Raw genomic sequence first — 26,000 nt, 5'->3', positions numbered from 1 at the left:
TCTCCCAGGGTCGGAGGGCGGAGAGATATTTAGCCTATACTTTACCTTCTCTTCCTGCCCCTGCATTTTGCCGGTTCTGATTCTGTTTTTCAGGCAGCCAAGTTGGCTGCCTCCATATTTAGGCTACCAGAATATCTATAGCGAATTGGTATTGTTAGGACTACCAATGGAATGTAGCTACTCTGATTGGTCAGCGCTGTTCACATGAACAGCACTGGCCAATCACAGAGAATTTCACAGCCTCTATTGGATCGCTAAAAATGCCATCATGGCAGTCTGAAAATAAAGCACCTAACTGGTGGAACAGAGAGGCCAGGAAGAGAAGATAAAGTACAGGTAGGATACGCCTCTACCCCCTCCAGTCCCAAGACAGAATTTTGTGCCAAAACTGGAGGGTTGCTTGTATTTAGGTATCTGATATTAATATAGGAAGTCTGAATATATTTTGGGGATCTGATATTAATATAGGTACTCTGACATTAATTTATGGGTCTGGACTAGAGTCTGAGATTAGCATAGGACCATTGAATATATTTAAGGGCCCTGATCAAGGGTCTGAGGTATGATAATATAGGTAATCTAAATATATTTAGGGGATGCGATCTGTTATTTGACATTAAAGGGGTTGTCCCGCGCCGAAACAGGTTTTTTTTTTTTTTTCAATAGCCCCCCCGTTCGGCGCGAGACAAACCCGATGCAGGTGTTGAAAAAAAAAAAAGGATAGTACTTACCCGAATCCCCGCGCTCCGGTGACTTCTTACTTACCTTGCGAAGATGGCCGCCGGGATCTTCACCCTCGGTGGACCGCAGGTCTTCTGTGCGGTCCATTGCCGATTCCAGCCTCCTGATTGGCTGGAATCGGCACACGTGACGGGGCGGAGCTACGAGGAGCAGCTCTCCAGCACGAGCAGCCCCATTCAACACGGAGAAGACCGGACTGCGCAAGCGCGTCTAATCGGGCGATTAGACGCTGAAAATTAGACGGCACCATGGAGACGGGGACGCCAGCAACGGAACAGGTAAGTGAATAACTTCTGTATGGCTCATAATTAATGCACAATGTACATTACAAAGTGCATTAATATGGCCATACAGAAGTGTATACCCCAACTTTGTTTCGCGGGACAACCCCTTTAATATAAAGGTCTGGTCTGGGGCCTGATTGATATAGTGAGTCTGAATATGGGTGTCTGGTCTAGGGTCAGAAATTAATGCAAGGGTCTAGTTTGGGGTCTGATTAATATACAGGGGCTAAATATATTTAGGGCTCTGATCTGGGATTTGAAATTATATTAAATTGTCCAGGGTTAGAGAAACATGGCTACTTTCTTCCTAACACAGCGCCACCCTTGTCCATGGGTTGTTTCTGATATTGCAACTCAGACGCCATTCATTTCAATGAAGCTGAGCTGTAGTACAACACACAACCCACAGACACGAATGGAGCTGTGTTTTGAAGAAAGCAGTCATGTTGTTCCATTCCATGGCAACCTCTTTAAGGGGTCTTGCCTGGGTCATATATATTAATATTGAGGGTTTGCCTACATTTAGAGAGTCTGGTCTGGGATCTGAAATTAAATTAGGGTTTTTGGGTCTAATAATATAGGGTTTGAATATATTTAGGGGGCTGATATTAACCCTTTCCAATCCACTGTCTGACCTCTGAAGACATTACGATTTAAGGCTGTACAGCTGCGATGTTGAAAGACATCCGTCGGGGTTCTCTTACTGTATATTGCCAGCCTCTCTGCTGTTGGAGCCTATCCAACGTGTCACCTCATGCAGTACTGGCTTTAGCCAGCATATAGCGCCATTGTATAATGGCAGACAAAGAGTAAGCCCCCTAGGAAAACCAGGATACAAATTGGTTTGGAAAGGGTTAATATAGGAGGGATCTAAATATATTTAGGGAATCTGGTCTAGGATATGCTATTAATATAGGGGTCCGGTGTTTTATAATATAGGGGGGAATTAATATATTTAGGGGGTCTATTCAGAGATCTTAATTCCGAGGTCTGATTTTAATATAGAGGGTGTATACAGTATGTATGTAGTCTGATATGGAGTCTAATATTAACTTAGGGATCTGATATTAATATATGGAGTCTGAATATTTTGGGGTTTTCTGGGCAAAAACTATTTATTAGCTATTTTTAGGATATGTCAGCAATAGTTGATCACTGGGGATCTACTGCACAGGATGCCTGGCAATCAGTTGATCGCCTTGCCCCCTGTTAGTGCAAGGTCGGGGCAAGAAGTCTAATAAGGCAGCTTTGCTCCCATAGCAAAGCCACCTATTGGCCTTTCTGCTTGACCCCAATGATCATGTCCAGCCCTTCTACACTGACAGTAAGCCAGGCACTCAGCTGATTGCCGGGGGTCAACTATTGACCTAACCTGAGAACAGACCATCAATAGTATTTGCCTGGAAAACCCCTTCAATATAGGCCGTCTGGATATATTAAGCTATGCCCTTTAGCATACATCACACCCCTCAAAAAGTGCACTTCCATTTTACCTGCAACCCACTGTTGAAGCAAGTACTTGGATAGATTGTCTACCCCTGGTTTAGGGGAGAAGAATTCTGTGGTAGATGTATAAGGCTGGTTCCTGGCTGTGATAAGAAGCTCCGAATGTTATAGCTATGGACTGGGATAACATAATTACTCATAAATTCCAGGGCAATTCTCTGCACCTTCACTTCAAACACATTCACCGTTTCATTGTTCCCATAACTCATGAAATATGAAGGAAATAAAGATAATTTGAACTTTCATCTGGAATGTTTCACGTCAGATACATTGGTGGATCTCAGCAAGTTATCCCCTACGTCAGCAAATACTTCTCTGGAAGAATCCAAGGACTTATGTATGGGTATTTCCAGGACTGAGCATAAGTTTACAGCTCAGATCTACATGTAATATTAAGTAATTTACAGCTTCTCTGCTTCACACATCTAGTAATGATCATGTTCTATTGTGTAGTTTACTCTGATCACATCCAGAGCAGGTTTCAATTTTTGGAATCAGTCAGCAATACAATATTGATAACATCTCCTGTAATGTAAAGCAGCAAAGTATGTTCCCTATAGACTGTCATCCAATGAAGAGCTGTTGGGAAATGTCAAGTTATTTATGAAGAAAATCCTAAGGACTGTTGATAAAAATCTGCTATCCGATGTACAGCCAAATTGGTCCTACTAGAACTTTTTTCATAAGAAGGCCTACAAACGGAACCTTAAGCAGATTTGCCAATAAAGCAGCCATCACCTATAGGCAATTTTGAAGGGAAAATTGTGGAATACACTTTTATTAGGAGGTGCAGTTCAATGTTGGGTGTCTCTCCCGAAATCATGGAAAGATTGCCCCAGTGGTTGCCGTATAAAGGGGTTTTCGATTGACATCCTTCCACCGAGGATGGGAGGGGTTGTAGCAATAGTGATGGGCTGGTTGGGTGTGACTTATTGGGCCCCTTACCAAATTAGGAAGGCCCATTTTTGATGTTCTCTTCCATTCTTGGTATGTACTTTTACCCCTAGAGGCAAGATGTGGAAATTCTCTTGTATATGCTTAATTTTTAGATGACTAGACTTCTGTGAAATGTAATTTGGATGATGTCTAGACAATGTTTGCCTTGTGTGTGTTATAGTTAGTTGAGAAGTTTACTGCCCTGGTATATATGCCATGAGATGTAAACTGTAGTTACATGTAAACTTTTATATTTTATCAGTCCGATAAGTCAAGCAATGGTTTGGACTGACAAAAACTTGACTGCTATCTGTGGGCAGAATGGAGACTGCGACACCTGGAAATAATGGAAGCTAAGACCACAGTCACTGGATACGCCACTTTGAAAATCAGTTTTTATTAGAAGGATTCTGTGATTTAAAATTGATTACAAGAGATTTAATTGTTGAGATCTCCAGTGATCTATAGCAGAACCTAGAAGCAAGTATTCAATTTCCCTACAGCACCACCCCAGGAGAAAAGCAGCATTGCATTGTGCAGAGTAGAATTGATGTGCGGTGGTGTAATACACGAATGTAGCAGGTCCTCCAGGGCAAGAAGAGAACCTCACTGTAGTCACTTTCTATTCTAATAGATGAGGGTCCTGAACAAGAGCCTCCCCTATGTTATCTTTCTAAATTTCCTAATTGGGGAATCAAAAATAGTTTTTCTAAACCAGACAGCCCCTTTCCAAATCTTTAAGCTTACATTCTACATGAAAGGAATGGGAGAAACAAGTTCTGAGTGTTGTAATGAAGGAACAATTGGGTCGTAACTACCTGGATAGCCATCTTAGCAGCTGGGGTCCATAAGCTGAGAGAGCCCTCTCCCACTCTTATGGGAGCTTCAGCGGTTAAGTGCAGGAAGTAATTGGAGTAAGATGGCAGACACCTGGAGAAAAGAGAAAATGGAAACGTTTGAGAAATCGGACACTATGGCTGCATCCACACATAGTAAACATTCCGCAGCGGTAAATCAACTGCAGATTTAGGCATGGATCTATATCAAAATCTGCACCAAAATCCATATGTAACACGTAGATTTTAATGTGAAGTTTGGCGCCAATTTTCACCTGTACTTCACCCTTTCCTTGGAGGAGGTGGATTCTGCGCTTTCGGCAGCATGTAGATGAGATTTCTTGAAATCATATCCACACTGTTGGTATTCTAAAATGCTGCGGATTTTGTGCAGCCAATTCTATTGCTGAAAATCTGCAACATTTCCACTACGTGTGAAGGTACCCTATAGGAACAGAGGAATGGTGGATGATTCCACAAGACAAATGTTAAAACACTAGCAGCTAACAAAAGAACGTAACTCAGTGGGGGCCCATTCTAGTTATTTTTTGGGGTTCTATGATTACTTGTTATGTTCCACAGATAAAGATGAAAATGCATCACGGGCGTGGAAGAGATGGGTTTTGATGGATTGCTAAAATAAGTATATGAGCCTATTAGGGTAGAGGAAGACTGTTCCAGAGGTCAGGGGCAGCTCAAGAAAAGTTCTGTAGATATGCAAGGGAGAGGATAATTGAAGCAATGGTCTTTGCACTTTTTCGGCTTCCAGACTTGTGTCCATCATCACAAAATAGTCTTCTAGGTTTACATCCTGTGTTAGAAAGTTCATACTTGCACAGGCTTATCCACATCCCTTCCCTATTAAAAAACGTAATTGCTGCAAGTACAACAAGACTGAATGTGAAGGCATTAAACCCCTCCCATGTATGGCCTATCTTTACATTTAAGGTTGGGGCTGTGACAACCTCTTGTTTTTATTTTTGGAAAAGGAGGGTACTGTAGTTGTCACCACTAGAAATGATAAGTGAAATCTGCATCTATTGGCCATGTTGACTTAACCAGGGTATTATAAAACTAACCAGAACTTGAAAGAAAACTATTCTGATTAATTTTTAATAGGCAATTGCAACTTATAGTAAATATTCAGAACTACTAGGAATCTTAGAATTACGTGTTCTTTTTTTTTTTTTCCTCCGGCAGTACTGGATGTGCTTTCCCAAAAGGCAAGTCCCCCATGCCGCTTCAAACAGATGTTTCCACCTCTAATACTAAACAAGAGGATTCCTAAGTAATATCACAGCTACATTTTTGGGTTTGATACAAGGTATAGTAATCTTGGCTAAACCTAAAGTTACAAAGAGTGACGGGAGTTCAAGGTTGTTCTCCAAGAGCTTCCATCTGGCACTCATTTACAGATGTAGAATAAAGTTTATAATACTGAGTCTTTCCGGAAAAGTAAGTGTCTAACATATCCCTTTGATAAAAACATGGATGAAAAAAATATGAGATAGATAGATAGATATGAGATAGATAGATATGAGATAGATAGATATGAGATAGATAGATATGAGATAGATAGATATGAGATAGATAGATATGAGATAGATAGATATGAGATAGATAGATAGATATGAGATAGATAGATAGATATGAGATAGATATGAGATAGATAGATAGATATGAGATAGATAGATATGAGATAGATAGATAGATATGAGATAGATAGATAGATATGAGATAGATAGATAGATATGAGATAGATAGATAGATATGAGATAGATAGATAGATAGATATGAGATAGATAGATAGATATGAGATAGATAGATAGATAGATATGAGATAGATAGATAGATATGAGATAGATAGATAGATATGAGATAGATAGATAGATATGAGATAGATAGATAGATATGAGATAGATAGATAGATATGAGATAGATAGATAGATAGATATGAGATAGATATGAGATAGATATGAGATAGATAGATTATTAGATAGATAGATATTAGATAGATAGATAGATATGAGATAGATAGATAGATATGAGATAGATAGATAGATATGAGATAGATAGATATGAGATAGATAGATATTAGATAGATAGATAGATATGAGATAGATAGATAGATATGAGATAGATAGATATGAGATAGATAGATAGATATGAGATAGATAGATAGATATTAGATAGATAGGAGAGAGATGGATGGATAGGAGAGAGATGGATGGATATGAGAGAGATGGATGGATATGAGAGAGATGGATGGATATGAGAGAGATGGATGGATATGAGAGAGATGGATGGATATGAGAGAGATAGATGGATATGAGAGAGATAGATAGATAGATATGAGATAGATAGATATGAGATAGATAGATAGATATGAGATAGATAGATAGATATGAGATAGATATAAGATAGATAGATAGATATGAGATAGATAGATAGATAGATATTAGATAGATAGATAGATAGATATTAGATAGATAGATAGATAGATATTAGATAGATAGATAGATATGAGATAGATAGATAGGAGATAGATAGATAGGCGATAGATAGATAGGAGATAGATAGATCGATAGGAGAGAGATGGATGGATATGAGAGAGATGGATATGAGAGAGATAGATGGATATGAGAGAGATAGATAGATGGATATGAGAGAGATAGATAGATGGATATGAGAGAGATAGATAGATGGATATGAGAGAGAGAGATAGATGGATATGAGAGAGATAGATGGATGGATATGAGAGAGATGGATGGATATGAGATAGATCGATATGAGATAGATCGATATGCGATAGATCGATATGCGATAGATCGATATGCGATAGATCGATATGCGATAGATGGATAGATATGAGATAGATGGATGGATATGAGAGAGATGGATATGAGATGGATAGATATGAGATGGATAGATATGAGATGGATAGATATGAGATGGATAGATATGAGATGGATAGCTATGAGATGGATAGCTATGAAATAGATGGATAGATAGATATGAGATAGATAGACAGAGGAATTTATCAAGACACTTGCGCCAATATTCTAGCATAAAAAGAGTTTTTAATTTTCGCACAAGTTTGTACCATTTTTCATTTGCACAGCACTCCTACCACCTTTTTTAAAAGTGCGTAGGGCTTAGTGAAAGGGGCAGGGATTCCCACGTCCCAGCACATTTGTAACTTATGTAGTCAACTAGACTATCTTTTAACAAATCACAGCTATTCAATAAATGGCTGCGATTGGTTAATCAAGCGCCGCCTCTGATTGGCTGACGCGGTGCTCGATAAACCAATCGGTGCAATCGCTTGCTGGAGGCAGGGTATTCAAGCCCCACTACCAAAAAGAAATGCTCTGTTGGCGTTCAGGACTACACGGAAGGCTGCAGCAGCAACGAAGACCAGCGCGAGGGACCCAAACGCCAGCTGCTAGGTGAGTAATAAGACACTGTGCCTCATTTGGGGGGAAAATTAATACAAAGACAGTGACTTTTTTTCAGGGAAACACGGTAATTGATGACCAAAGTGTTACCCTTTTGCTATTTAAAAAAGTAATATCCTCATTTTAACACCAAAACACTCATGTATTGAGTATTGAGCCTGTATTATAGACCAGAGCTGCATTCATAATTCTGCTGATTGTCATTGGAAATTGACCACAAGCTTGTTGTCAGACAATCCCCTAACAGCTTAGTGTGCATCTATAATTCGGTTGATTGACAGTTGGTCTTTACTACATATAATTACTGTACAGCATGCCTCCCACCGTTTAAATAATGAGAAGTGGGACAACTGTTATGCGCTGCAACAATTTTTTTTAAGATTGGGCCATACCCCTGTTACTCTAAGCCCCACCCTCTGTGTCTCTCACAGTAATAATGCCTTTACTCACTAATGCCACGTTTTAGAAAACTAACAATTAAAAGTCAGCCTATACTTTTGCTGCCCCACCCAAATACACACACAGCAGTATGGTCTGCGCCAGTCCAGCCCCCTGCTTACTTCTGGGTAGCATGATCACATGATCGCTGTGACCGATACCCGGCTATGGCGTCAGTATTTTTGAGACCAGTGATTGTCTGCAGTGATCATATGCTAGATGGCACATGATTGCACTTCCTAGAAGTAAGCAAGGGGAGCAGCATGGACTAGAGCAATGGAGGGGGGGGGGAGAGGCGAGTATAGGCTGTCTTTTATTTTATTCCATATCTGGGAACCCCTGTAGGACATATCTCCTGCTTTTTGGGGTCATGGGACACCCCAAAAATCCAGGACTGTCCCACCGAATCTGAAACAGTTGGTAGACATGTGTACAGCACCTGGTGTGAAGACTACACTTTCTAAAAAGGTGGCTCATGCTGACATTAAATGCTAGGAGATTTCAGCTCTGAGGCATGGACAATTGTGAATGCAGCTCTGGAGTATAATTCAGGATCAGTACAGGATACGTTATGTAATTACAATACTATGTGGGCATAGATTACTACATCAAATCTGCCCTATTATACAGAGTTTTCGTTTGTTTCTAGGTGTTCTAGAGACGGACCTGGAAAATGCTGTTATTTCTTTCCTCTAAGCTGCAAAACCCATGGAAGCGATAGACAGAAATCAGACAGAGTTAAATGATAGCTAGTGCACAAATGCAGAAGAGGTCTGTTGCATTACACGATTGTAACCTCTTCTCCAAAGGAGGCTATTTCAACACAGTCCATCAATTGTTAGAAACCGGTCAGCATGCAATCAGGCCAGGAAACCGAAAGGGCAAGAAATGGGTGGGGAAGACTGGCCTGAAGTGTAAGAACCGTCTGATGGGTCCAAGAATATGACAGCGCCAGAATGAAATGATTGTAGATTATCTGCTGTTATAGAGGAAGCAGGACAGATGTTCTTCCGAAGATTTCAAGGTCACTTGATGCGATTTGGGGAATTAGTCTGTATGAGGTCTATTCTTTACCGCTGTATTAAAAGCATATTCACCAAAGCACTCATGTACAGTCAGGCCTCATGTCCATTTAAAATCCGCGGCGTGATCCGCGCCCCATAGGGATGCATTGGACACCCCCTGCGGATGTCATTTTCCCCTGAGAAAACACCCGCGACCTGCTCCATTTTAGTGCGGGTCTCCCGCAGGCTTCTATTGAAGCCTATGGAAGCCGTCCGGATCCGCGGCATAATTGCAGCTGCATTTCTGCTCTCCGGTGCGGGAGCGCAGGAGAGCAGGAGTTCAAAAAAAAAAGTAGTGCGCACGGCACATGCGCGCTGCCGGCGTGCCGAGCACTTCCGCCGGGCCGAAGAAAGAAGATCCGGCCACGACGGAGGGAAGATCTGCAGCGTCCGGACAAGTAAGTAATTCTTCTTTTTAGGCCTCATGTCCGCGGGAAAGGAGGGACCCGCTGCGAGATTCTGCATGAGGAATCCGCGGCAGGCCTGATTTTCCCCGTGGACATGAGGCCTTAGGCCTCATGCTCACGGCCGTGTCAGACTCCGCCAGCGGAATATCGCAGCAGAATCAGACACGGCGCCTGACAAAGACCCCATTCTCACCTCTCTGGATCCGTCGCACGAATCCCGTCCGGAGAGCCGTGTGCGCAGTGCAGCACATGATGCGCCGGCAGTGGACGATGCCGTGTAGTCACGCAATACTTCTGCGTGACTACAATAGAAGGCAGCCGCGCACTTTTCTGCAGCTATTAAAACATCCCGCGATTTCTTTCACGCCATGGGATTTCCACAGCGTGAATATTGAAAGGCAGAAAGCTCAATAGAACCTAATAGCCGCGGATTTCCGCCGTGTGAAACGCGGCAGAAATCCGTCTGTGAGAATTAGCCTTTAATATCGGAATAAAATTTCACAACAGTTAGTTATACTAACCGCATAACAATACAAAAGCAGCACATATTTGCCCATCCGCCACGTCCTGCTGAACCTTATTAGATGGTACCTAGTTCTTGGAGACACCCCTCTTCTAGAGCTAGGTAGCCATCCAGTAAGGCTCACGGAGGCTTTGGCTAAATATGTGCTGAGAAATTAGCATTTCTTTTTAACTTTGTTTTATTAGCAAAATCACGAAGCAATACAACATACATTACGGCATGTATACAATGTAACATACATTATGGCGTGTATACAATATAACATACATTATGGCGTGTATACAATATAACATACATTATGGCGTGTATACAATATAACATACATTATGGCGTGTATACAATATAACATACATTACGGCGTGTATACAATGTAACATACATTATGGCGTGTATACAATATAACATACATTACGGCGTGTATACGATACAACATACATTACGGCATGTATACAATGTAACATACATTACGGCATGTATACAATATAACATACATTACGGCGTGTATACAATATAACATACATTACGGCGTGTATACAATGTAACATACATTACGGCGTGTATACAATATAACATACATTACGGCGTGTATACAATGTAACATACATTATGGCGTGTATACGATATAACATACATTACGGCGTGTATACGATACAACATACATTACGGCGTGTATACGATACAACATACATTACGGCGTGTATACGATATAACATACATTACGGCGTGTATACGATATAACATACATTACGGCGTGTATACGATACAACAGACATTACGGCGTGTATACGATACAACAGACATTACGGCGTGTATACGATACAACAGACATTACGGCGTGTATACGATACAACAGACATTACGGCGTGTATACGATACAACATACATTACGGCGTGTATACGATACAACATACATTACGGCATGTATACGATATAACATACATTACGGCATGTATACCATATAACATACATTACGGCATGTATACGATACAACATACATTACAGCATGTATACGATATAACATACATTGCGGCGTGTATACGATATAACATACATTACGGCGTGTATACGATACAACATACATTACGGCGTGTATACGATACAACATACAACATGCTGGGGCCTAACTGTGCAGGAGTGCTGGGGCCTATCTGTGCAGGAGTGCTGGGGCCTATCTGTGCAGGAGTGCTGGGGCCTAACTGTGCAGGAGTGCTGGGGCCTAACTGTGCAGGAGTGCTGGGGCCTAACTGCGCAGGAGTGCTGGGGCCTAACTGCGCAGGAGTGCTGGGGCCTAACTGCGCAGGAGTGCTGGGGCCTAACTGCGCAGGAGTGCTGGGGCCTAACTGCGCAGGAGTGCTGGGGCCTAACTGCGCAGGAGTGCTGGGGCCTAACTGCGCAGGAGTGCTGGGGCCTAACTGCGCAGGAGTGCTGGGGCCTATCTGCGCAGGAGTGCTGGGGCCTATCTGCGCAGGAGTGCTGGGGCCTATCTGCGCAGGAGTGCTGGGGCCTATCTGCGCAGGAGTGCTGGGGCCTATCTGCGCAGGAGTGCTGGGGCCTATCTGCGCAGGAGTGCTGGGGCCTATCTGCGCAGGAGTGCTGGGGCCTATCTGCGCAGGAGTGCTGGGGCCTATCTGCGCAGGAGTGCTGGGGCCTATCTGCGCAGGAGTGCTGGGGCCTATCTGCGCAGGAGTGCTGGGGCCTATCTGCGCAGGAGTGCTGGGGCCTATCTGCGCAGGAGTGCTGGGGCCTATCTGCGCAGGAGTGCTGGGGCCTATCTGCGCAGGAGTGCTGGGGCCTATCTGCGCAGGAGTGCTGGGGCCTATCTGCGCAGGAGTGCTGGGGCCTATCTGCGCAGGAGTGCTGGGGCCTATCTGCGCAGGAGTGCTGGGGCCTATCTGCGCAGGAGTGCTGGGGCCTATCTGCGCAGGAGTGCTGGGGCCTATCTGCGCAGGAGTGCTGGGGCCTATCTGCGCAGGAGTGCTGGGGCCTATCTGCGCAGGAGTGCTGGGGCCTATCTGCGCAGGAGTGCTGGGGCCTATCTGCGCAGGAGTGCTGGGGCCTATCTGCGCAGGAGTGCTGGGGCCTATCTGCGCAGGAGTGCTGGGGCCTAACTGCGCAGGAGTGCTGGGGCCTAACTGCGCAGGAGTGCTGGGGCCTAACTGCGCAGGAGTGCTGGGGCCTAACTGCGCAGGAGTGCTGGGGCCTAACTGCGCAGGAGTGCTGGGGCCTAACTGCGCAGGAGTGCTGGGGCCTAACTGCGCAGGAGTGCTGGGGCCTAACTGCGCAGGAGTGCTGGGGCATGTGCTTGTGTTACTGCTAACATGGCTTATGTGTTGGAAGTGCTGGTTTTTGTTTACGGGCCATAAGAGGACATGCTGTGTGTACTCTGTGGTGTTGCCCCCATTGTTTACACTGCTGTGCATCTCACTGCGGGTAGGACTGTGTGATTCTCCGCTGCTGCTCTTATTGGCTGATGCTCATCAGTGCGCCATGAAGTATTGGCTCTGGTGTTTTACTTTATGTTCTCACAGGTTGACTGGAGCTGCCAGGAGTGTTTGTAAGCCCGTAGAGAACACAGGCGTTAACCCCTTAAGGACATGGCCTATTTTGGCGTTGAGGACGCAACGATTTTGGGGGGATTTTCATCTCCACTTTTCAAAGACCATAACTTCTTTATTTTACCGTCAACGCGGCCGTATGTGGGCTTGTTTTTTGCGTGCCGAACTGTAGTTTTTATTGGTACCATTTTTGGGTACATAGACTATATTGTAAAACTTTTATTTATTTTTTATGATAGCGGGGAGCGAAAACGCATCAATTGTGCCATAGATTTTTGTGTTATTTTTTTTTTGTACAGCGTTAATCATGCAGCATAAATGAGAGAAAACATTTTTCTGCAGGCCGGTACGATTAGAACAATACCAAAATTCTTGTTTTTTCTTTTTTAGGTTTTTCCACTTTTCTGCAATAAAAGCCCTGTTTTTTTTATACCTTTTATAACTTTTTTTTATTTTTCCGTGGGCGGAGCTCTGTGAGGGCTTGTTTTTTGTGTAACGAGCTGTAGTTTTTCTGAGTACCATTTTGGGGTACATATGGCTTTTTTGATCACTTTCATTGCTTTTTTTAGGAGGCAAAAAAAAAAACTGAGGCAAAATGTCTATTTCTTAAAAAAGAAAAAACTTACGTTTTTTTCCGTGCAGGTTACAAATTGTGTACAATTTGTTGTGTGAGCCATTACGGATATGTGGGATTTAAATTTTTTTTTTAAATTATACTAACGGGGAAAAGCACAAAAAAGGGTTTTTTTCACTTTTTTTGCAAATTTTTTTTATTTTGACACGGTTTTTTTTTTGTTTTTTTTTTTACACTATTTGTGTCCCTGTGTGGCACCTGATCCATAGCACCTATGATCGCTATTATAAAGCATTGCAGGACTTCTGTCTTTGTTGCTTGTTATAGTGATCATAGGCACCGGCAATGCAGGACACCTGTATCTGGCGTGTTGTTGCCATGGTACCCTGACGGACTCTCCACAATTACATTGCAAGAGTCCGATGATGTCACAGAGTGAGCGCGCTCCCCCTGTGAACTCTTTCCATGCCGCGATCTCCATAGATTGCGGCATATAAGGGGATAACAGCGGGGGTCGCTGTCCCGATGCACCCCCGCTTTTGCAGCCGGCTCCCACTGTCGGATAGCGCGGGGTCTCTTCTGATCTCACACTATCCCCAGGGCGTAACTGTATGTCCTGTTGCGTTAAGTACCCCTCTGCCAGGATGTACAGTTACGCCCTGTGGAGTTAGGGGTTGCGTCACTATAAAATAAATTTATAACAACTGGGCCTGGGATAAAATAAAAAAAGAGTATACACCTCTCTCTTTACCCCCCTTTCCAACCCCCCACCCCCTTCCCCAAGGATACAACTGAGCAGCCCTCTTGACCCCAGCACCGGCTCCCATCATGTTTGACTGGCCAATCACAGGTCATAGCAGCCCCTGACCTACATTCCAGGAGCCGGTGCTGGGGCCGCGAAAGCTGCTCAGCTGTGTCCCAACGGGCTGAAGGGAGGGCAGTATAGTCTATTTTATATTAAGCCCAGCTGTTAGAATGTTCTTTTACAGTGATACAATCCCTTCAAGTTTCTCCTAAGCCCTTCCATTGAGCAGTACGGTGGCTCAGTGGTTAGCACTGTTGCCTTGCAGCGTTGGGGGTTCTAGGTTCAAATACAACTAAGGAAAGCCTCTACATGGAATTTCTATATTTTGAGGAGGGCTACTGCTACAGTCAGTTTGCCTTACAGCAATAGATGAGTATGGTCTGATGTTTGGTAGAAGAAGGGACAAGAATTACATATATATATATATATATATATATACTTCTAAGTTTAGATTTCATTACTTTCCATGCTACCATTTGCATTTCAAACTTCTCAGAGAAGCATGCATGCCTTTTAAGTCTCCTCACATCTTCTAGGTGCTTTCTACAAGAAGAGACTGCATACAATAGGCCTCTCACCCCCCCAAAAAAAGAAACCTCCTGCACACTGATGAGGGGCAAAAACCCTAAAATATCCTGTGCATAGATGGTGTTGGCTTATATTTCCAGTCATGCTATAAGTCCTGTTAAAAGGTCCAACGTTAACTTTTAGTAAAGCTATATTCCAATAGGTGGCGCTGCTGAGGCACCTCTTCCATTTGTTACAAGAGTCACATGACTTATTTCACTTGTACCATATTATTCAAATAGCGCATAGCCAGTCACATGACACTATAACGTTTCATCGATTTCAATGGAGCTCAATTACCAAAGAAACAACCCTACAACAACTAGACCCCCCAACGGTCTATAGAAAGGTTTACATCTTAAAATGACAGCGCAACCAAATTCTCCTTCTGAGCTTCTGGAAAGATCACACAGAGGTCTTCATCCCATCTATTGACCCTTACAGTGAGTTGGGTTCCCGCAGAGCCCTGCCTCCCAGGCAATGATTTAACACAGACAAAAGGATATAACCTGACACAGATATTTCCAGAACTCCTAAATACTTCCTTCACTAAGCCATTAAAGCTCAGATCAGAGGTAGATGGACAATGGGTTCCAGCTCTTTTCTGATCCTCTACCCTAAGGAATTCCAAGTATGTTCCCTGTGACTATCTGCAGGTAGATAACACCGACCTCTTCCCTTCATTGCATTCTCCAACATTAATACCTATTATAATTGGTGTCTTCCTCTGGCTCTATCACCCCTGATGTTATCTCATCCGACAAATGCCAGATCTGACTCCAGTCATTGAGATCAGCTACCAAATCTGTATCCGTAGTGCATGGGTGTGCTGGCCCTTTATTTTGTGGATGGTGAACATGAGAAACAACTTTACTGGTTTCCTTAAAGGGCAAATGCTTTTTAAAGCACTTCTGACAAATTAATTGTGAAGGTGCATGTAAGGCAAGGCTGCGACAAAGATAGTAATAGAAGCACATGCTGCAGGGCTCACACACAATTAACATCTGAATCAAATTGTACAGCTGTCATTTATACTAACGACCTAATAAAAATACAAAGTTCTGAGTAGACGTTTTGATCAAAATATGTGGGCCCATCCGCCACATTCAGGCAAACCTTATAGAACGGGTTCTTCATAAACTAGATGTGAAGGTGCACATAAGCTTTTTGCCCAGAGAGATGTGTGAAGCACATGTTTCTGTTACTGTATTTGTTGCAGCCATGGCTTATGTTTCTACCTAAGCTTCAATACCAGAGACAACCTGTGGATAACAGTGGCACTGTTTTGGGAGAGGGGAATATATCTTTTTTTCCTAATCTTTGGCAATCACATATTTTTTAAGGATTTTTGCTGACTTTAAAAAAAAAAAAATTCGGTCACAATCTATATTTAAAAACAAAATCCTGCATTTTTCACACTGACCACAAAGCCTAATAAGAGGCCTCCTACACACGGGCGGAAATTCCGCGGCAGGATTTCCTGCAGAATTTCCGCCCGCGCCTGCTGCCATAATATTGCGTGTATGCACACAATCCTATGCAAACAGCCGCAATTTGTCCGCGCGAAAACACACGCAGAAAACAAATCGCGGCATGTTCTATTTCTGTGCGGGTCTCGCAGCGGCCCGCACAGAAATGTCAGTAGAGACCCACTGGCTGGGCGGTAGCCGGCACATCACAGAGAAGAGGAGATGACGGGAGTGGGTGAGCCGCAGGTCCACATCTCGCTGCGAGAACTCTCGCAGGGGGATCCGACCCGATCCTCTGCAGGCGGCCATAGGCTGATACTTTCTGATCTGTATGGAAAGCTGTGCAGCTATCATCTCTCTAACATGTAGACATGTAGATTACACTGAGAGGTGACACCTATATGCAGATAGCTGTGAGTATCTACAACCCCCTTCACAATGACCTCTGCACAGATGCCTAGAACAGTCTCCCATGCAAGTCAATAGGTCCCCTCCTGTCCATTGTGTGAATGGCCCATGAAGCTGCTGTAAGGCATATCTCTAAAGGCTGTTACATGTAGCTCAGGCAATATGGCTGCCCCCATAGTCCTCTATAGACAGCACATAAAAAATGAAGTATATATACCGTAACTTTATCTGGTTTTAATTAATAAAAATAATAATTCTAGTGATACAGTCCCTTTAAAAGTTATTTTACAACTACTTTGTACTATCTGCTGTTGTGTAAGGACAAGACCCAGAAGGTGCTGTCAGTATATCCTGGGTCATACAGCTTATAAACACAGGGGTACAGTACAGGTTGCACAGTTTACTATATACCCTACTCAACAATGCTAGTAAGTTGCCCCAAAAATATTTCCCTACTAGATAAAAGCTTAATTTTGAGTCTATTTTAACTAAACAGTTAATGCTGTGTAATACCTGTTTTAACCTGTAGACAGCGCTGTTGTAGTTGTTCTATACAGAAATACTTGGCAGTGTGGACATCCACCATCACAGGTGGAATTACAGCTTTATCCATCACCTGACCTGTCATAGAGCATATCAGAAGATAACATTTGGGTATGTCTAAAAGCTGGGCAGTCCACCCCCAACTCCCAGAGTGAAGAGACTGTCTAAGGTAACAGCCACATGACTTTAGTAGAACCAACGACTTGGGCAGGTACAAGTTCTGAATTACGGAAATCGACACTAAACCATATTATAATGGGTTGTGCCCCGTTTTAGAAATCTATGGGGGACCAGTACATAGACTCCCGTTTCTTTTTTTCTCTTCTGTATGACAACTTCCCCTATAATTATGTAATTACACCAAGGCCAACATTACCAATAATAACACTGTATAAGGGGCAAATAATCCCGCCACACCATGATCACATATTACCACCATATAGTGATTAATACCAACATACTCTCACTGAATAAGGATCACTGCAAAGAGGAGTACCAACAAACAATACCCCCAGACCATGACAACATAATACCACCACAGTGTTGTTAAAAAAAAACACTATATAAATACCAATATTACACCCCGTACAGTGACCATATAGCAGTATAAACTAGATCTACACAGTGACTTTGAAGACCATATAAGTGATTACAGTACCGTTATATCAAGTGATCTCAGATGACTGGAGCTATTCACTTTCCCTTTTTCTTCATCTGGCCCAGACCATCATGACGACTTCTTCTGGTCACAACTTGTTTCTGTAGAATTAGACATAAACATCTTTGATACCTCAATTTTCCAGGAACCTGGCTCCCTTTTCCAAACTCCTCATCCATAGTGCCCCAGATAGTAGTAATGCCAAGTGAGATAACCTACACAATAATAGTATCTGCCTTTTTGTGCTACCTGTAGGCCCCACATAGTAAGTGCCACTTTCCATGTCCCACGTACAACAAAAGTGCCCACACGCAATAATACTGCTTCCCTTATGCCCCCACTCAGTTATACTACATATAGACCCCCCATTCAGTAATAATGCCCCATATAGGGCCCCCATATGTCACATGATCATCTTGGAAGTCAGTGAGTGAGCTGTATAGGTACTGATTGCAAAGGCGGGAGGAGCAGCACGAGTGAGTATTACCTTTTCTTTTTAATCTTTCACAATAAAATTTTTTTTAAAAATTACTTCCCTCCACCAGCCCCAGGACCCAACCGGCCCACTGGAAAATTTTCCGGTGGGTTGTATGGGCAGTCCGCCCCTGGTCACAGTCAGCTCCCATTGTGGATGATGTGGGATTAGCTTCTGAGCCCACACCATCCATATAATGTAAATATACACCACTGCACCTCAACCCCCTCCTCCCCATGACATATATGTGTGTCATGGGGCGCGAAGGGCTAAGGACCCTTATCTTTTAGCCAGAAAACAGCAATTACAAAGAGTATCTTTCGCTCTGGAAGATCCAACAGATCTGTATATCACATGGATAGCCCATTGATTCCAATTAGCATTGTGTAATACTTTATTCCCCCTGTGGTGTTGCTGCAGGGCAATTGCACCTCCAATGCTAGAGTGCCTCACAGATCACAGCGGATCTGGTGTGCCACTTTAGCATCTCACCATATGGAATTTAGGTAGACTTCCCCTTTACTATCTTCCTACCTTGCTTGCTTTACCAACTCTCTACATGTGACAATGGTGGTCCAGTGATATAGCAAAATGCTAGGCAGCTTTCCAATTTACTATCCATCCAGTTGCTCACCATTTTTAAGATCTCTGTTTGCTGTCTGTGAACGGAAACACATCCAAAGCAGTGGTTTCCAACTGTTGTGAAGATAGAATTCCCACTCTGTCTACACAGCCTTCAGTGTTCAGGGAATGCAGTTTTACAACAGCTTGCGAGTCACATATTGGAGACCACTGATCTAGAAGCAGCAAACTTGCACTCTATCAGCTCTCTCTACCTTAAAAGTCACTACATGTGTCAGTTGGAGGTGGTCAGAATAGGTTTTCAGCCTTCTGATGTAAACACAAATACTTTTCTATTCACTGACGGAAGATCTTGTACAGCATACATGAGTTAGTTTTATAACTATTCATTGCTTAAAATGGTTAGAAATTGACTTTAAAAAGTATTGTGTGTCCTTTTTATAGCGGTTGGAACTTTTTTTTATGACAGAGCTCCAAATCTGCTGAATAGTTTTAAAGTGAAATAATAAAATTCTGACTGCCTGCAGCCACCACTAGGGGGAACCTTTACAATAAACTCAATAATACTGTATAAAGCTCTTGTACTCCCTCTAGTGGTGGCTGCAGATAGCCAGAATATTATCATCTAACTCTATAGCTAGCATATGTAGTAGATTTGGAGCTCTGTATAAAAAAAATGGTGCTATAACTGCTAAAAGATGTTAAGAAATGAATCAGCGCAAGTAAATATGATTACGCTCCATAGGAGGGTTTGGGTACTTTAACATTGGAAGATAACAGTCGTCAAAAACTCTTAAAGTGATAGTCATCAAAATATCATCTGCGGCACAAATTGTACTTTCATCACAGTGTCTCTCACTGACATTTACACCTCTGTTACTCCTTCAGTTCCTCCTCTCACCATACATCATCATGATGGCGATATGCCCCGACCTCAGATACCCTGTAGGAACAGCGTCCTTACTCACAGAACGCGTACATATGTCGTGCGCGTCATCACATACTACCGTGTTTCCTCAAAATAAGACCCTGTCTTATATTAATTTTTGCCCCAAAAGAGGCACAGTGTCTTATTTTCTGGGAATGTCTTATCATACTTACCTAGCAGGTGCCGATGCGGTCCCTCCCGCTGGTCCCTGGAGCTCCGACGTGTTTGCTTGCCTCAGCCGCCAACAGAAGATCGCTCCTGGTAATGGGGTTCGAAAAACCAATCACAGCCATCGCATTGGTTCATCAAGCGCTGCTTTTATTGACTCAGCCGTGGCGCTTGAGAACCAATCAGAATCATTGCTTACAGGAGGAGGGGTTTATGAACCCTGTTACCAGTAAGCGATCTTCTGTCGGCAGCTGAGGACTGAAACAAGAGCGCCAGAGCTTCGGATACAGCGGGAGGGCCGGCGCCTGCTAGGTAAGGCTTATGTTTCAACACACCCTGAACTCCACCCCGAAAATCAGAATAGGGCTTATTTTAGGGGTAGGTCTTATTTTGGGGAAAACTGGTATTATTATTAGCAGCTTAGTTTCCCATTCCTGCTGCCCTTTACAAAATGTTATATCACAGCCATCTACTCATTAACTCTTGCAAAACCTTGTATTGATTCAATAAACTATGGCACCATTATTACAGTCTCGTGAGTCCATATACCCTGACCCTGGCCATGGATTCTACCTCATGCAATACCAAGGATTGTCTTCCGCTCAAAGCTTCTGTTGCTGGTTGCTTGCTTTACTTTTTGTCAGCAGCATCAGCATGCATGGCCCTTCTTCAGCATCGCTACCGCAATATCAGGTACTGCGGGTAGGGAGACTCCGCCTCACCCCACGCGCTGCAGGGCGCTTCACCACAGGAATGCGGTCATTGTCCAATTCTTCGGCATCAGGGTGAATCCGCTTGTACACATCTACAGCAGGTTTCACCCTTGCGGTTGACTTCAAATTGAAGGGGTAAAATCTGCTGCAGGACAGCAGCAAATCAGCAACATGTGAACACACCCTAGAAGAAGAATGGGGTCTGTTTGGGGTTTTTTTTTACAGATATGGAAAACAGATGAGATACGGAAGTAAAAAAAAAAAAAAGCCCAGCGGATCTCATAGTGTGGATGTCATTAATAGGCTGTAAGCCCGCGCGATGCACTACATGTATATGTGTGACTGACACCCTAAACAAGTTTAACCCTTTCCAATCCACTGTCTGAAGTCTAAAGACATTATGATTTAAGGCTGTACAGCTCTGATGTTGGAAGACGTCCATCGGGGTTCTCTTACTGTATATTGCCAGCCTCTCTGCTGTCGGAGCCTATCCAACGTGTCACCTCATGCAGTACTGGCTTTAGCTAGCATATAGCCCCCTAGGAAAACCAGGATACAAATTGGATTGGAAAGGGTTAAGCAGCTGCCCCCCTCCGCTGAGTGGTAGGTGCGGGAGTCTTCGTTTGTCAGTATTTTGCATCGGACGATTGGGGGCATGATCCATCACATCTACTATAATTTACACCAAAAGTTGATGTACATTATAGCAGAAACCTATTCCATCTCGCAGGTGGAGTAGCTCCCCATCTGGAGCATGGATAGGCAGTTATTGCGGCAGTTAATCCTTTACGTATCACTGTAATTCTGAAAATAAGGCGCGGGGGTCCAATTTGGATATCAGTTAAGGCCCCTAGAGCAGCAATGAATGATTGCCTATCAAGGTATCTTTGTGGCACGTCTTGATAGACTGCCTGTCAAAATGCAGTATAACGCAATACTATGGTATTGCATTATACTGTGTGACAGAGAACCGCAAATTAAAGTCCACTATGGGGGGGGGGGGGGCTAAAAAAATGTTTTATTAATTATTAAAAAAAACAAAAGGTAGTAAAAAAAACTTTTCCCAGTCGTCCCAGCAAAAAGTACAATATTTTTTTTTAAAACGGCGGTATCATTGCATCTGCGAAAGTCCAAATTATTAAAATATATTATTAATCCTACACAGTGAATGCCACCAGAAGAATATATACGCAACAGCAGAAAAACTGCATAAAATACAATCCAAGAGTCATAGTATGTACCCCGATATCGTATTAATAAAAACTCAGACCCCCCCCCCCCCCAAAAAAAAAATACAAAAATTGCACAGTGGCATTAAAAAAAAATATTCTCCCAAGTTAACTTTTTCTAGTACAGTGTATGGCCTGTTATATGGTACTCATGTAGCCATGTAACCACAACATTTTTAGATTTTTTGAAAGTGGGGAGGGGGAAAAAAAGAAAATGAAAAAGGGCTACAGAGTGAAGGGGTTAAGAGGCTTGCAGCGGCACACTGGCGCGCTCTTTACTAAGACTGGCATATAAAACGCCAGATTGCACGCACAAGGTGGTATATGTGGATGTAGCAGAGCCGAGCCGGTTGTATCTTCACATTGCAGCCCCCAAAACATTCACATGACAAACTCAGTTCTGCTACATCTGTACGCCCCCCCCATCTGTTGTCTAAAGACCTCCAAGGGATGTATTTAATACCAGCATTGTTCAGGGAACACGGGGAAGTAACATTTCCACTATGCTCAGCATTGGTGAGGCCTCGCTTGGAACGTTTGCCTTGTTCTGGGCATCGCAGCTCCAGAAGCACGTGGATAAACTGGAGCGTGTCCAAAGGACAGACAGAGAAATGATTAGAAGTCTGGAGCATATGACCTATTAAGAAAGGCTGAAATAATTGGGTTTATTAACCCTGCTAAGGGGACTCGGAGCAACTGCGCAGGAGATTCCAAATACGTATAAGGTTTGAGCAATGGAGCGGTTATCTTCTAGGAAGGAGATAAAATTGGACTTGGACACTTCCATTGGCCTCACTAATATTACAGCTTGTACTTCTGCCACGGGGGCGAGAGGATAACAGACATGTTCCAGGGGGCCCTCAGCCTTAAAGGGGTTCTTTTTAGGATTTCATAAACTGGGTTAAACAGCACAATGCACAAACATCTTCTATGCAGCGGGGGGTGCAGGTTTGGTTCCTGTGTGGCTCCCCCATACTGACTCCTATATACAGACAGGATAATATACGAACTACGACCACAGGGAGTACTGCATGATTCCGCTCCGGATTCCGCAATGCAAATATGCCTGTGTGCATTGCGCCTAAGGAAGAGATTGAATGGAGCAGTGATACATTGTCGCTTCATTCATTTTCAATGGGATTGCTGGAGATAGCCGAGTACAAAGCGCTCCGCTATTTCCGTCAGCCCCAATGAAGTGGGCGTTGAGCCTGCGCACAAGCACTCCACTCGATCTGAGGTGGGGGGCAGCCACCCAGAAGTAAGGAGGAATGGGGAAACGGGACAACCGTTCTCAGGATCGGTGGGGGTCTCGGCAGTTGGACCCCCACTGATCCATCAGTTTTCAACCCTGTGGCTGGGTGAAAACTTAGGAAAAAAGCCCAATCTTTGAAATACCTCTTTAATATTCGGGTGGAGTTTCTATGAATTTCAAAAACAGGGGCGTCTAGTTCCTGATTCCTTGATAAATGGCTGCTTCAGATGCCCCCATAGGTGTGCACCTCCATGAATTTGCTTCTGTTGTCCACTAAAAACCCAGCCTCTGCTTACTTAGAGGTGTACTATAGTAAAGGCACAGAGGTACATGTCCTAGACCCCAACCGCCTTGATGATTGGTCAATTATGGTAGTACAGGCTGAAGACCCTCATTATCATACCGCTAAAATGTGTAGACTTGAAGGGTCTGGCGTCTTCTCGTATGGCAGAGGGGCCTTTCCAGGACTCAGGACTCACCTTTACTCCACCTATAGCTATGCCATGCAGTAGGACCTAGGTGCAGGCTGAAAGCTTGCCAACAGACTAGTGTAGTGGCCCGCAGTGGCACTGGTAAAGTTTTTATGTGTGTATGGCTCTTTAAAAGTTTATGAAATGATAAGGATTTTGGGTGATTGGAGATGTAAAAGTTTAACGTAGATCTGCCTGACAACTGCCCTGTTCCCCCATTGGCTGTCAGCTGTCCTGTTCCCATTGGCCATTCTACCGTATGGTATGGGAATGGCTGGCAGACAGTGGGGTGACGGTAAGAGGAGGCCCTACACCGCCCTCCACGGGAAGGGGCCACAACTGCCAACATCCCCATTCCCTCACAAGAACTTTGTTCGCAGTGGGCTCAGGCCCGGCTATGGACTGGCATCACGACAACAATTAACATCATCCCTGCTCGACTACGAGTAGCGGTTTTAAGTTCACGCCGATTCTGTCAGTGAGGACATGTAGCCACCGCAAACAGGTGTCTGGCCCCGAGGCTACCACTCACTTCGTCGTTTCCATGAAACGACCACCAACTCAATCACCCCTATTTCTGGCTACGGCGGGCGCCTGCAGCAGTACTCCTACTACAACAGAATGGACTGGTGAGCAGTAATGAAGATGAATTTCACATGAATGTCACAAGATTTGAAAGGGGAAGTTGGCTGTGGGGTTTTTAAGATCTTAGTGAATGGTGGAAAGCCCATTTAAATTAGTGACAGAATGCACCAATTAAATAGATTGGTACAAAAATTGCAGGTGTGGACAGATTTGTACAGGATGTCCGGGGCCAGGGAGAAAAAACAAACAATTCTAAAATCTACTTTTTTCATTCCCACATTTGGGGTTGTCTCATCACAGACCACCTCTTTAATATGAGGTCCAGACCGCTGACTTTGTCATGGGACGTTCTAGTTGGCTGCTCATTTTCCCTACAGTGGCCACTAGAGGGTAAATATAATATTACATGACACAATTTAAATGAATGGGTGACCAAGTCCTATTATGGACAGAACTGAGTTTTTTTACGCAGCGTTTTAGTGCTGCGTATTCCGCGCAAAAACCACTTGTGTGAGAATGTCCGAAGTCCTCCAGAGAAGAGCGTCCTCCTATAACATCCATACACCCTAATAAGACATATTATGACTATATAGCTTAATACGTATCCTACTAGCATTTAGACTTGTATTTGCATTTTCTCTTTGTAAAGATGGGAGCAGAGGGGGGGGGGGGGATTCTGTGCCCCCAGATTTGGATTATAGGAGATCAGAGAGGAGAAAGAACAATAATATCACCTTTTTTGCTTACCTTTCTTTTGCAATGTGAACTCTCCACCGCCCACGCAGTCAATGTCAGCTTGCAGGCGCCACCTAATCTAGATACCTTCTGGTCCAAAATGTGCGCTCTGATCACATCCTTGTAAAAAGCAAAGTTCTCTTATGTGCAGTAAATTCCTGGCTTGGTGATTAAAGGGACACTCTCACCGACACGGCCCTTTTATCTGTTTATTTTACCCTGTTCAGACCTTTACACTGGAGCTCATTTTACAACATATCAAAAAGTTGTCCAAAAGGGTAATATGACTAGACAGATAGATATGAGAGAGATACGAGATAGATAAATAAAGAGATAGAAGAGAGGGAAATTTCAGTGATTGATATGGGATGAATGGACATACAGATATAAGAAAGGTGAGATTAATATTAAATATGAAAGAGATGAGATTGATATGACAGAGAGGTGATATTTGGATCTACATAGGAGATACCGTAGATATGAAATACATAGATATTAGATGAATAGATAGATGAGAGATAGATATGAGATAGATATATAGATAGATATGAGAGAGAGGGATAGATAGATAGATAAATATAGATATGAGATAGATAGATAGATAGATATGAGATTGATATGACAGAGAGGTGATATTTGGATCTACATAGGAGATACCGTAGATATGAAATACATAGCTATTAGATGAATAGATAGATGAGAGATAAATATGAGATAGATGTATAGATAGATATGAGAGAGAGGGATAGATAGATAGATATGAGATTGATATGACAGAGGTGATATTTGGATCTACATAGGAGATACCGTAGATATGAAATACGTAGATATTAGATGAATAGATAGATGAGAGATAGATATGAGATAGATATATAGATATGAGAGAGAGGAATAGATAGATAGATATGAGATTGATATGACAGAGGTGATATTTGGATCTACATAGGAGATACCGTAGATATGAAATGCATAGATATTAGATGGATAGATAGATGAGATAGAAATTAGATAGATATGAGAGAGAGAGAGAGATATATAGATAGATATTAGATATATATATATAGATAGATAGATAGATAGATATGAAAGAG

At 43.1% G+C, this 26,000-nt stretch overlaps 1 long non-coding RNA gene across 1 annotated transcript in view; it reads right to left on the bottom strand.

Annotated features, from left to right (window-relative positions):
- The window catches only part of LOC136611213 (uncharacterized), a 141,741-nt gene that overhangs the window by 17,561 nt on the left and 98,180 nt on the right, over positions 1 to 26,000 (bottom strand). Inside the window, exons 2-3 of the long non-coding RNA XR_010790235.1 lie at positions 17,773 to 17,873; positions 4,286 to 4,397 (exon numbers count right to left, since the gene is read on the bottom strand). This is a non-coding gene — a long non-coding RNA (uncharacterized lncRNA). The remainder of the gene's footprint in view (positions 1 to 4,285; positions 4,398 to 17,772; positions 17,874 to 26,000) is intronic.

The sequence above is a fragment of the Eleutherodactylus coqui genome, chromosome 2 (assembly GCF_035609145.1).
Source record: "Eleutherodactylus coqui strain aEleCoq1 chromosome 2, aEleCoq1.hap1, whole genome shotgun sequence".
Lineage (NCBI taxonomy): Eukaryota > Metazoa > Chordata > Amphibia > Anura > Eleutherodactylidae > Eleutherodactylus > Eleutherodactylus coqui.
Note: the sequence above shows the minus strand (reverse complement) of the source record. Positions and strands in the feature narration are given on the sequence as shown.